General features: G+C 43.9%; 1 protein-coding gene across 1 annotated transcript in view; it reads left to right on the forward strand.

The window, feature by feature from the left end:
- acad11 (acyl-CoA dehydrogenase family, member 11) overlaps positions 1-14,564 on the forward strand; it is a 172,370-nt gene that overhangs the window by 82,380 nt on the left and 75,426 nt on the right. The window lies entirely within an intron of this gene.

Here is a 14,564-nt window from a genome sequence, read left to right on the forward strand (position 1 = left end):
GGAGACTCAATTACTGATTTTAATATCTTAACATCTAACTGGCAAGATGACTCCAGTAGAGGGAGCTGTGAGAGCTTGCGTCAGGCTGGTGTCAAGAGTGTAAAAAATTAAATGCACACAAATATTGTAAGTTTAAAAAAGAATGATAGGAAAGAATAACTGGAAACTAATATATCAGTGCAAAATAATTACAGCTCCATTGAGAAGAACTGGAACACTATAATATGAGATATTAAAACAGAATCTACGTTTTAAAGGACTATTACCTTCATGAAAAAATGTTTGCCAAACTTTTTTGTTGAGGAGAGGGGAGCGAAAGGAGCTAGACAAACTGTATGTATGCTATTTTGATCTCAGGTACAATGATGCAGTGATATTTTTGACATACTTTATTGTGTTCTGTATTTAGCAAACAAATGAAAAACAGTTTGTCAACTACTCTTCCCGTTTTAAAGAGGGTGCCCTTTAAATGCCCCAATTTTTAAAGAGATGTATTGTTTTATTGGTGTTGTTCGTGATAAAATTATTACGGTCCTTTCGTCAATAATTTGCCATTAAAATATCCACAATTAAAAATAGATATCATTTTGTTTTTTGTTTTATATATATATAAAGATGAGCAAATTACAGCTACACGGTCACACCCATCTGCAGCCTGACTCACTGTCCCATCTGTCATTCGCGATTAAGACGACAGCAGGACTGGAAAGATTGGAGAAGGTCACAGCAACTCCAAACAAAAAAAACCCACTGGGGCAGAAATTGCTTGCAGAATAACAGCGTTCACTGTTGTTAGTGGCGAAGTCTTGGAGTAAGTTCCGGCGTTCACACATGCGTAATGAAATGTGGAAATCCGGAACTTGCTCCTACTGGTTCGCTAGCGATATGACAGCTTCGAATTAAGGGTGTATCATCTGCTGCAATCGGGGAAATCATTGCAAAAGAACCAACTTGCTAATTTGCCCGGCTGGAAAGTAACTCATATCGCCACAAAACAGGTACGCTTAAATATACCGGGCTAGAAATTGGGCCGTGTAGCTCCCCTTGTTTCGGCGCTACGCGACCTCCAGAATGTCCAAGATGGCGTCTGGGATGCGCGTGCACGCTTCTAGCATGATGTATGCTGTTCGCCAACTTGGTAAAAGGTTTAGCGCGTGCGCAGATAACAAACGCCGGCAACATGTAAAGTAAGGAGAATATGCATTCAATCAGTGTGCAACTCTGATTTAAAATGATAGACACCATTTTGGCACTTAACGCTCAACTCAACGCATTGTCTTAACCATGACCGGCTAAACATGTCTTAGAGTGCCTGGAGGACCCCCACCAGTGCTATTTAAAAGGACCACACAGGATTTACAGGTTAGTTGATGGATTATTGATTCTGGCTGCAAATGCATTTGTACCTGTTTTTAGAGGCCTCCGATATTTGAATACTAGGATGAGGGGACATAGCCTAACAATTAGAGCCAGGACTTGCAGGACTGAAGTTAGGAAATGCTTCTACATGCAAAGGGTGGGAGAAGTTTGAAATCCTCTTTTGCAAACGGCAGTTGATGCTAGCTCAATTGTGAATTTTAAATCAGAGATTGATAAATTTCTTTGAACCAAGGGTATTAAGAGATGTGAGGCAGAAGCGGGTATATGGAGTTAGGTCACAGATCAACCATGATCATAGAATCATAGAAAGGTTACAGCACGGAAGGAGGCCATTCGGCCTATCAAGTCCGTGCCGGCTCAATGCAAGAGCAATCCAGCTAGTCCCACTCCCCCACCCTTTCCCCGTAGCCCTGCAAATATTTTCTTTTCAGGTACTTATCCAGTTCCGTTTTGAAGGCCATGATTGAATCTGCCTCCACCACCCCCTCAGGCAGTGCATTCCAGATCCTAACCACTCGCTGTGTAAAAAAGTTTTTTCTCATGTCACCTTTGGTTCTTTTGCCAATCACCTTAAATCTATGTCCCCTGGTTCTTGACCCTTCCGCCAATGAGAACAGTTTCTCTCTATCTACTCTGTCTAGACCCTTCATGATTTTGAATACCTCTATCAAATCTCCTCTCAACCTTCTCTGTTCCAAGGAGAACAACCCCAGCTACTCCAGTCTATCCACGTAACTAAAATCCCTCATCCCTGGAATCGTTCTAGTAAATCTTTTCTGTATCCTCTCCATGGCCTTCACATCTTTCCTAAAGTGCGGTGCCCAGAACTGGACACAATACTCCAGGTGTGGCGGAACCAGTGTTTTACAAAGGTTCATCATGACTTCCATACTTTTGTACTCTATGCCTCTATTTATAAAGCCCAAGATCCCGTATGCTTTTTTAACCGCTTTTTCAACCTGCCCTACCACCTTCAACGATTTGTGCACATATACCCCCAGATCGCTCTATACCTGTACCCCTTTTAGAATTGTGCCCTTTAGTTTATATTGCCTCTCCTCATTCTTCCAACCAAAGTGTATCACTTCGCATTTTTCTGCGTTAAATTTCATCTGCCACGTGTCCGCCCATGCCACCAGCCTGTCTTGAAGTCTATCACTATCCTCCTCACTGTTCACTGCACTTCCAAATTTTGTGTCATCTACAAATTTGGAAATTGTGCCCCATACAGCCAAGTCCAAATCATTAATATATATCAAAAAAAGCAGTGGTTCTAGTATCGACCCCTGGGAAATGCCACTCTACACCTCCCTCCAGTCCGAAAAACAACTGTTCACCACTACTCTGTTTCCTGTTACTTAGCCAATTCTATATCCATCCTCTACTGTCCCTTTTATTCCATGGTCTTCAATCTTGATTGCAAGCCTATTATACGGCACTTTATCAAACACCTTTTGAAAGTCCATATACATCACATCATCTGCTTTGCCCTCATTGACCCTCTCTGTTACCTCATCAAAAAACTTTATCAGGTTAGTTAAACACAATTTGCCTTTAACAAATCTGTGCTGGCTTTCCCTAATCAATCCACAATTGTCCAAGTGACTGCTAATTCTGTCCCGGATTATCGTTTCTAAGAGTTTCCCCACTACCGAGGTTAAACTGATTGGCCTGAAGTTGCTGCTTTTATCCTTACACCCTTTATTTTTTACAAGGGTGTAACATTTGCAATTCTCCAGTCCTCTGGCACCACCCCTGTATCTACGGATCTCATTGAATGGCGGAACAGGCTCAAGGGCTAATTGGCACTGCCACATGCTGCCTCCTGTTATGCACCACCGTCTCCTACAAGAAAGCGAGAAGTGTGTTGGTGAGTGTCCTGCAGGATGTCTGGGTGATGTGGCTGTCATGGTGGAATAGCTGCCAGTGTGTGTGGTCTGTGAGTTGTGGGTGCATGGCATGCAACAGTGGCAATGTGTGAGGAAGCATCTGATTGGAAGAGCTGAGTACTGATTGAAAGAGTTTGTTGGTATGTGGGTGATGGGGGGTGTAGTGCATGGAGCAGTGGATGCGCCCAGTAGTGCAGTTGGTAGGAGATGCCACTTGACAGTTGGCATCACTCACCATGACCACTCGTGTCAATGTATGTAAAAAGAAAAAGATTAGTGAAGACAAATGTAGGACCCTTACAGTCAGAAACGGGAGAATTTATAATGGGGAATAAAGAAATGGCAGAGCAATTAAACAAATACTTTGGTTGTGTCTTCACGGAAGAGGACACAAATAACTTCCCAGAAATGCTAGGGAACCAAGGATCTAGTGAGAAGGAGGAATTAAAGGAAATTAGTATTAGTAAAAAAAATAGTGCTGGAGAAATTAATGGGACTGAAAGCCGATAAATCCCCAGGGCCTGATAATCTGCATCCCAGAGTACTAAAAGAGGTAGTCATGGAAATAGTGGATGCATTAGTTGTCATCGTCCAAAATTCTATAGATTATAGAACAGTTCCTGCAGATTTGAGGGTGGCAAATATAACCCCACTATTTAAAAAAGGAGGGAGAAAGAAAACTGGGAACTAGACCGATCGGTTAGCCGAACTTCAGTAGTAGGGAAAATGTTAGAGTCTATTATAAAGGATGTGATAACAGGACACTTAGAAAATATCAACGGGATTAGACAAAGTCAACATGGATTTATGAAAGGGAAATCATGTTTGACAAACCTACTGGAATTTTTTGAGGGTGTAACTGGTAGAATAGATAAGGGAGAACCAGTGGATGTGGTTTATTTGGATTTTCAGAAGGCCTTTGATAAAGTCCCACATAAGAGGTTAGTGTGCAAAATTAAAGCACATGGGATTGGGGGTAATATACTGGCATGGATTGAAAATTGGTTAACAGACAGGAAACAGAGAGTGGGAATAAACAAGTCTTTTTCTGGGTGGCAGGCGGTGACTAGTGGGGTACTGTAGGGATCAGTGCTTGGGCCCCAGCTATTCACAATATATATAAATGATTTGGATGAGGGAACCAAATGTAATATTTCCAAGTTTGCTGACGACACAAAACTAGTTGGGATCGTGAGTTGTGAGGAGGATGCAAAGAGGCCTCAAGTTTTGCAATGCTTAAAGGTATATACCTCAATGCAAGGAGTATAGTGAATAAGGCAGATGAGCTGAGGGCACAGATAGACATGTGGCAGTACGATATCTTAGCTATTACAGAAACATGGCTTAAAGACGGGCAGGAATGGCAGCTCAACGTTCCTGGTTACAGGGTTTTCAGACGAGATAGAGAAGGGGATAAAAAAGGAGGGGGGATGGCAATTTTGGTTAAAGAATCAATTACAGATGTGAGGAGGGATGATATATTAGAAGGATCATCAAATGAGGCCATATGGGTTGAGCTAAGGAACTAAAAAGGGGCAGTCACACTTCTGGGAATGTACTATAGACCCCCCAAATAGTCAGAGGGAGATAGAAGAGCAAATATGTAGGCAAATTTCTAAGAATGAAAAAACAGTAGGGCAGTAATAGGGGATTTCAACTACCCTAATATTAACTGGGACACAAACAGCGTGAAGGGTATAGAGGGCGCAAAATTCTTAAATTGCATTCAGGAGAACTTTCTCAGCCAGTACATAGCACGCCCAACACAAGATGGGGCAGTTCTGGATATAGTTTTAGGAAATGAAGCTGGGCAGGTGGAAGGAGTATCAGTGGGAGAACATTTTGGTGGTAGTGATCATAATTCAGTTAGTTTTAGCATAGTTATGGAAAAGGACAAAGGTAGAACAGGAGTAAAAGTTCTCAAATGGGGAAAGGCCAATTTTATTAAGCTGAGAAGTGATTTAGCAAAAGTGGACTGGAAACAGTCCAAAAAGGTAACCTATGTGTGGAGGCGGAAGATGTTGGTATGGTTCTTAATGAATACTTTGCGTCTGTCTTCACAAAAGAGAGGGATGATGCAGACATTGTAGTTAAGGAGGAGGAGTGTGAAATATTGGATGGGATAAACATAGTGAGAGAGGAAGTATTAAGGGGATTAGCATCTTTGAAAGTGGATAAATCACCAGAGCTGGATGAAATATATCCAGACTGTTAAAAGAAGCTAGGGAGGAAATAGCAGAGACTCTGACCATCATTTCCAATCCTCACTGAATACAGGTGTGGTGTTGGAGGATTGGAGGATTGCTAATGTTGTACCATTGTTTAAAAAGGGAGCGAGGGATAGACCGAGTAATTACAGGCCAGTCAGTCTAACCTCGGCGGTGGGCAAATTATTTGAATCAATCCTGAGGGACAGGACTAAACCGTCACTTATAATGGCATGGAGTAATCAAGGACAGTCAGCATGGATTTGTTAATGGAAGGTGGTGTCTGACTAACTTGATTGAATTTTTTGAGGAGATAACAAGGAGGGTCGATGAGGGTAGTGCATTTGATGTAGTCTACATGGATTTTAGCAAGGCTTTTGACAAGGTCCCACATGACAGACTGGTCAAAAAAGTACAAGCCCATGGGATCCAAGGGAGAGTGGCATGTTGGATCCAAAATTGGCTCAGTGGCAGGAAGCAAAGGGAAACGGTCGAGGGGTGTTTTTGTGACTGGAAGGCTGTTTCCAGTGGGGTTCTGCAGGGCTCAGTACTAGGTCCCTTGCTTTTTGTGATATATATTAATGATTTGACTTAAATGTAGGGAGCACGATTAAGAAGTTTGCAGATGATACAAAAATTGGCTGCGTGGTTGATAATGAGGAGGAAAGCTGTGGACTGCAGGAAGGTATCAATGGACTGGGCAGATGAGCAGAAAAGTGGCAAATGGAATTCAATCTGGAGAAGTGTGAGGTAATGCATTTGGGGAGGGCAAACAAGGCAAGGGAGTACACAATAAATGGGAGGATACTGAGTGGTGTAGAGGAGGTGAGGGACCTTGGAGTGCATGTCCACAGATCCCTGGTAGCAGGACAGGTAGATAAGGTGGTTAAGAAGGAATATGGAATACTTTCCTTTATTAGCTGAGGCATAGAATATAAGAGCAGGGAGGTTATACTGGAACTGTATAAAACACTGGTTAGGCCGTAGCTTGAGTACTGTGTACAGTTCTGGTCACCACATTACAGGAAGGATGTAATTGCACGAGAGAGGTTACAGAGGTGATTTACGAGGATGTTGCCAGGACTGGAGAATTTTAGTTATGAGGAAAGATTGGATAGGCTGGGATTGTTCTCTTTGGAACAGAGGAGGCTGAGGGGTGATTTAATTGAGGTGTACAAAATTATGAGGGGCCTAGATAGAGTGGACAGGAAGGACCTATTTTCCTTAGCAGAGAGGTCAATAACCAGAGGGCATAGATTTAAAGTGATTGGTAGAAGGATTAGAGGGGAGCTGAGGAAAAGTGATTTCACCCAGAGAGTGGTGGGGGTCTGGAACTCACTGCCTGAAAGGGTAGAGGCAGAAACCATCAACTCTTTTAAAATGTACCTGGATGTGCACCTACAGTGCTGTGACCTACAGGGCTATGGACCAAGTGCTGGAAAGTGAGATTAACCTTGCTCATTTCGGCTGAGGCGGACACGATGGGCCGAATGGCCGCCTTCTGTGCTGTAAATTTTCTATGATTCTATGAACATGAAATGTACCGTAACATTTTATACAGCAATGTTTTTGAAAGCTACGATCTAGGTGATGCTATAACAGCCACCATGTTGGACAGCCTGATTTTGAACCAAGAGGCTTTTAACTTGAAAGACAATACCAGCTCCAACCTGAGCAATAGAGCGTAACAACTGCTAAATCAACCACCAAGATTCTGGCAGTGACTGAGATTGACTCAAAACATCTTCCCCATAGTGTTTGTCTCTTTGACACCTGGCATCTGAAAGCTTACTCTCATCTTCCACCCTCCGTAAAGCTGAGCTCATCCAAATCTCTGCTGCCCGTATCCTAACTCGCACCTATTCACCCATCGCCCCGTGCTCCTTGACCTACATTGGCTCCTAGCCCAGCAACACTTTGAATTTAAAATTTTCATCCTCACGTTCAAATCCCTCCATAGACTTGCCCCTCCCTATCTCTGTTGCCTCCTCCAGCCATACAACCCTCTGAGAACTCTGCGTTCCTCCAACTCCAGACTCTTGAGCATCCCTCCTTCCTTCACTCCACCATTGGCGGCTGTGCCTTCAGTCATCTAGGCCCTAAGCTCTGGAATTCCCTAAACTTCTCCACCTCTCTCTCCTCCTTTAAGACTCTCCTTAAAACCTACCTCTTTGACCAAGCATTTGGCCACCTGTCCTAATGTCTCCTTCTTTGGCTCCAGGTCAGTTTTTGTCTGATTACGATTCTGTGAGGTGCCTTGGGATGTTTTACTATGTTAAAGGCACTACATAAGTGCAAGTTGTTCCTGTTGTTAATGATTGAGGTAAGTAATGGTGCGGAAGATAATTGCAAAACTAATTTCAGTTTATATTTTGTTCACAGAATGCAGTTAAGTGAATACCTACAAGACGTCCCCCTGTAATGTGTTTCCAGGTCTCCCCTGGAATTCTCTACTTGTCTAGCTACTGCTATGCAGCAAGTATTTATGAATTCTTATGGCATATATAAAATAATTAAAATAAAACTGCAAGCGCCTCTGTGGAATTTTCTCATTTACAGTTAGTGATGGTGGGCACCTGAATATTGCTGAACAAATGTGCATAAGACAGAATTTGCTGTCTCGTTCCTGAATCAGCATTGATACAGTGCCAGATAAAACGTAATGAATTTGCTTCTACCTGTGACTGCACTTTAATGGGTTGGTGATTCTGCCACCAGGATAAAGGGGACCAGTTTTAGCAATGTAAATATAGGAAGTCAGCACACAGATGCTGCTCTCCTGTGATCTGAAACGCAGAAGCATCAAATATAATTGCTTCTTTTGTGACTTCAGGCACTAATATATCATTCCAGGAGAAGTGGCCAGAGACCTCACACAGATAGCTGTTGCGGAAATCTCATAAGGCTCTGAGATTCTGCCTGCTAGGCCTCATAACAAACACTTTACTGCCCCCCACCCCAAAACCGTTTGTTAACAGTAGTCGCATTCCAGGTGGAGGCCAAAAGAATTCATTGGGATAGAAACTGCTCGGAGCAGCAAACCAACAATGCTTGCCATTCCATAGATTTATACTATCCCACTAACTTACTGCGGTCTTTTAGGAATAGGAAGCGGAGAAGAGCCCAGCGTCAGTTCAATAATTAAATAAAAGAGACAGAAGGGAAAAGTAAAAAAAGAATGTTTAATTTTTAAAAACAAAATTTTTAATGACCAAAAACTATTAAAATAAGGGGTAATGAGACTCCACATTTTTAAAAGTTAATTTTTAGTTGCTTGGCAGTCTTTAAGACTTACTATTAAAATTTAGTTTAGACCTGGGATTTTTAAGCGTACCTGTTTTGTGGCGTAATTAGTTACTTTCTAGCTGAGCAGATAAACAAGTTTGCGATTTTTCAATGATTTTCCTGATTGAAGCGGGCGATGTCCTTATAAGTCGAAGGTGTCCTATCGCTGAAGGAGATATCTTGTCAGATCTTAGAAGGAAGATTCCCTATGGTCGGGATGTCATAACGACATTGTAAACATAGCAGTAGTTTGACCTAAGTCATAAAAGGATTCAAAAGGAAGATGTTTATGACTTTGCTAAATAGCAATTAGAGGAAATATTTCTCCTATGTTTACGATGTTGTTAGTGCACTCTGACCTAAGAATCCTTCCCCCCACATGATAAGCTTCAGTGGCCATAATGTCAGTAGTTAATAACAACTGCAGAAGATGGGAAAAGCCCCAGATGGAAAGCCTAAAACAAACAAAGGTATATTGAAACGTATTCAAAACAGTAATAAAATCCCTGGGTGTGGATTTAACTTCATAAAACACTCCCTGTCATTATTTTGTCCTTAGGTATAAAACAATACCTATAAATGATAGCTCTGTGAACATAATAATAAAATAATAGTTCATGGCAAAGGCACAAAATTGTGACTCACAATGTGATTCACAAACATCACGATTGGCCATTTCTGATCCCACTGTATCCCATGTAAAATATAAATATTTATTGAAAAGTTAATGAATTCATTGACATAACTTGACCTTCAATTTAAGTAAGTTCCAGTTTATCTTGAAAATTTTACTAAGTATGATGAACTATTTCACACTCCTTCAGATGTCTGGATTGTGAAGAAGTCAGACGTCTTCTCTTCGTCTGCACCTGTGTTTGGGGATAGGGTGGTGGTAAACTGATCTAGATATAGCCACAAAAGAGGCTCTTTTGCCTGGAAGACTGAATGGTAAACTTAGAAGTCCCAAATCTCCTTTGCGACTGATATTTCTCAGTAGCCTCAGCTTCTTATATTGTTTCAAAGATAATGTAGCTTTTTTGGCACCAGTGTTAATAAAGCTGTTATTAGGAGAACAATTGTGACCAGTAGGCAGCAGGATTACCATCCCTCCTGGATTGACAGGGAGTTTCCAGGAATGGAATCTCCCAGACATTGCTGCTGGCAACCAGTGAGAAAAGTAAAAGTTAGCGGTTTACTGCCTGTACTTTCTTCCCCTGCTTGCGGACGGCCTCTCAGAACTTCTCGCTTGACAGCTGCAGGTGAGCAATCCTTCCCACCCCCCCGACAGCATACCTTCCCCGTCGCTGGCGCTCGAGGCTCAGCGTTGGCCTGGCATTTAATTGTAGCTGGTTTTGCCCTGCTACCATAACTTCATCGGCAGCGTGGCAGAGCCGCACGTCCCGCAAAGCTATGGCAGCGGGGCGGGACCAGCTATGAGGAAATTCCTGGATTTAACTTAATAAGAATTCCAACTGTCCGAGTGCAGCCTGCGACTGGTAAGCGAAATGTCATCTAGGTTGTCAACTATTTATTTCAGAAGAAAAATGTTGTGCTGGACTGTGAAGCATGGTGGTTTACAGAATGAGTGTCCCAGTGAGCAGTGGCGGACTGGCTCCCCTCAAATAAGTGACCTTTGTACACTGGGGAAGTATAGAAGCAGTGCGGTCGGCTCAGCAAATGCAATTTGAAAATGAATCATGACATGAAAAAAAGTGCTCAGGGATGGAATTGACTTCTACACCTGATAAAATGAAAATTAAAGGTGCAGGTAGCGAACTTTGAGATACAGATTTTTAATCTAATATAATATAAAGTTAAGCCATTACACACTCATCATTCGGCCAGTTGTTCATATTCTGCTATGCGTAAAAGCGTAGTAAATTTTATTTGCACTCATGGCACTAAGTGGCTCCTGAAAACTGCTATCTCTCACATTTCACTGTGTGACCACAACTCTACCCTCACAGTTAAGGCTTGTATCCTCTGGAGAGCTCAGTGATCCAAACCAATCTCGTTTCTCTTCACTGCTAGCTCTCAGATTTCAGAGCTGGTGGTTGTAGGAGCAGAGTGCACTTCAATCAAGGCAGGTCCCCATCAAATTGTAATTTTCCTGACAGCAAGTGACAGGATTTAAAAAAAAAACTCCTTCTCAGAGTGTACCCAACAAGTACCCTGGAAATGTTTTTCCTACTGAGCTTTGAGTTGCAGTACAACCAACTTGTAGTGAGCACCACAAGCAGGTGTACAAATATAGCATTGAATCAAATGCAGTTTTCTGTTTTTTTTTTACCCAACAGAATTAGTTTGAAACAAGTTTGTGGTATTACTTTATTACTGTGGTGACATGCCAATGACAAGTTTTTCCTGTCACTATATTACCCTCTTGTGCCCATCCTTTGGTCTTCTTCCTTTGCTAAAGCTTCCTGGGTCCTTAAACCTCTTGCGGCCAAGGAGATGGAGCATGTTCCTATTCCCAGATCACTGCCAGTCAGCCAGCTGGTTTGCAGATGCCACAACCTGAGGAAGAACTCCCTTTCAACTTTTCTCTGTCTGGCCTCTGCTCACCAACTCCTTGCACAGTGTAGCTGAGAACCAATTTTATTTACACTGGTATTTCTCCACCCAAGTGGCATACATTCAAGTATTTTAGCTCAGTGGCCCTTTAAGGGCCCATGTTTTTTTAATTAATTCTTGGGATATGGGCGTCACTAGCAAGGCCAGCATTTATTACCTATCCCTAGTTGCCGTTGAGAAGGTGGTGGTGAGCCGCCTTCTTGAACCGCTGCAGTCCGTGTGGTGAAGGTTCTCCCACGGTACTATTAGGTAGTGTAACAAGCTGATGCAGGCCCAGGACCTAGTGGTCAATTAGACACACAGACTAGGAGCCCGATATTAGTAGGGAGGTGGGTTGCCAGCGGGGGGTCGACTGGGCGCATGGGTAACCCGCCCAGTAAAATCGGTGGGTTCCCCACGCGATTGTATGTAATTGAAGCCACTTACCTTGGCTTCCGGGTTTCACGCTGGAAAGTTGCGCAGCGGGCGGACTGCGCACCCACATCATAGGCTGTCAGCTGGAGGAGCCCTATTTAAAGGGGCAGTCCTCCACTGACTGATGCTGCAGAAAGGAGCCAAAATTACAGCATGGAGCAGCCCAGGGGGAAGGCTGCTCCCAGGATTAATGATGCCTCACTCCAGGTCCTACTGGATGGGGTGACGAGGAGGGGGAGGACAGAGATCTTCTCCCCGGCTGTCGGGAGGAGGTGGCCTGCCTCTTCCCCCATGAAGGCCTGGTTCGAGGTGGCAGAGGAGGTCATCAGCACCACTAACAAATCACACACCTGCATAGAGTGCAGGAGGCACTTCAATCACCTAAGTATGTCAGCCGAAGTGAGTACACTTACTCAATCCCCTACACTCCGTCTGCCACATCACCGCCCCCACCCCACATCTCCTTCTGCACTGCTAACACTATTCTATCACATCATTCCTCACACCCACTCAAAGCTTATTCTCATCTTATCTGCACTTATTCACCTCGCCAGTACTCATCCCACCACTACCACTCAACCCAATCCTCATACAATCTCATTGCTCTATCTCATACTCACCCTCTCATGCATCTCTTTCACGGTCAGCCTCACTCAACCTGCCACTACCTGTGCTGCAGCCGCAGGGCATGCGTCACATATCTGTAGTAGGAAGTGTAAAGCAAACGTGTCGTGATCATGAAGGGGATGCACAAGGGTGTTTGAGGGTTTGTCATGGCTTTTACTTACATTTGATTTCTGATCAACTCACATTACATATTATATTATCACCACTACTGCCACGTCTTGGCCATTCTTGACTGGCTTGTGCAATAAGGCTCTTTCATGAGGTTCTCCATGAACACCCTTGATGCCACCCATTGGCTCACCCTACAGTGGATGTATGTGTAGTTGCACGACTACTTTGTGCAGGTGCCTGTTTCGAAGCACTGTGTTGTGTAGCTCTACGTGGCGGAGATGGACGGCGTGCCTGGGGAGGCTGGTGATGTTAATCGTCCTCCATTAGAGGGATGAATGCAGCAATGGAACCCCCCCACCCATCCTGACGGTGTGAGTGTGAGGGGGTCCGCAAAGTAGGTAAATGTGTTTGGACAGCAGAGTTTAGGGTATGATTTAATAATTTAGAGTGTGGAGACAACGGTGTGGCAGGTAAAACTTTGTCTGAGGTGACAGAGTGTCCTGCTGCAATGGATGAGGGTTTATCCTGCACCTGTTAAATGGACCTTTGCAGCTGCCACTGGCTGCTGGCTGCAACACGTCTAAACAGGGAGTGTTTCCCCCAGCATAGGAAACACGCTCTGGGTGGTCCAAAATCCGAATCCTCCTAAAATCTCCAACTAATGAGGTCTGTAAACGACCTCAAGTACCCAGATAATGATCTTAAGTGGGATCCCGCCGGCTTTGATTGTCGGTGGGAGTCCCGTATGCGGGGGCTGCGCGCAAACCGGTTCGCATCATTGGGGAACCCGGAAGTGGGCGGGTTGGAGCCGGGCTCCGGACCCGCTCCAGGAATCCCCAACTTTAGGACCCCCCCCCCCGGCCACAAACATATCCGCTCGGCCATCCAAAAATTGACCCCTAGATCTCCAAACCAGCATAGTTTAGCCTCTTGTCTCCAGTCTCCTCACTCTAACTCAATTATTTCCCAGCCTTTTATACTCACAGGCTGGGCATTGTTAATGGCAATTAAGTGCTGGGTGTCATTAAAGGCAAAGAGGTCAACAACCTCTTAAAGTGGTATCCCTATCTCAGATATAACTTTCTCACTGTTACAGTAGGGAGTTCCAGGATTTTGACCCAGTGACTGTGAAGTAACGGTGATATATGCCCTTCAGGATGGTGTATGACTTGGAGAGGAGCTTGGAGCTGATGGCCTTCTCATGCGCCTGCTGCCCTTGACCTTCTAGGTGGTAGAGCCCGCGGGTTTGGGAGGTGCTGTCGAAGAAGCCTTGGCGAGTTGATGCAGTGCATCCTGTGGATGATACACACTGCAGCCACTGTGTGCTGGTGGTGAGAGGGAGTGTGGATTGGGCTTGGCTGTCACTCCCCTCCCCCAATTGTAAACAATTTTACAACACCAAGTTATAGTCCAGCAATTTTATTTTAAATTCACAAGCTTTCGGAGGCTTCCTCCTTCGTCAGGTAAATGTTCAGGAGCTCCTTGAAGCCTACGCATTTATACATCACAGAACAATACATGGTGTTTACAGACTGCCCCTGCAACTGCCCGTTGCCAAGGCAATCACCGTGTTCAGACAGAGAGGTGTCACCTGCAGAACCCCCGAATACACATTCAACAAAAAAACAAACAGGAAAAAAAAACAAAAAATAAACAAAAAAAAACAGAGAGAGGCAGAAACATCCGGAAGGCAGAGAAAGCCAGCAAATGACCCATTATATTAAAAACAGATAACATTTGTTCGCTGGTGGGGTAACGTGTAGCGTGACATGAACCCAAGATCCCGGTTGAGGCCGTCCTCATGGGTGCGGAACTTGGCTATCAATTTCCCCCAAGGTAAACAGCCTGCTAAGCTTTCTGACACTCACTGTCTAGATTCGCACATGGAGACGAGGCTGCTGGTACCCGTGAACCAAGCAGGAGGGAAGAAAATTGGAAGCAAATGGTTTTGTTCTTATATTTAAAGTAAGATGAAATGGTATTTGTTACCAGTTCTGTTAGGTTCTGGAGAACATAATACTCCTGTTAGCAGTCATATGGTAAACACACCATGAAAAGAAGTCTTTCAATTTTATCA

Source organism: Heptranchias perlo, chromosome 2, assembly GCF_035084215.1.
Source record: "Heptranchias perlo isolate sHepPer1 chromosome 2, sHepPer1.hap1, whole genome shotgun sequence".
NCBI lineage: Eukaryota > Metazoa > Chordata > Chondrichthyes > Hexanchiformes > Hexanchidae > Heptranchias > Heptranchias perlo.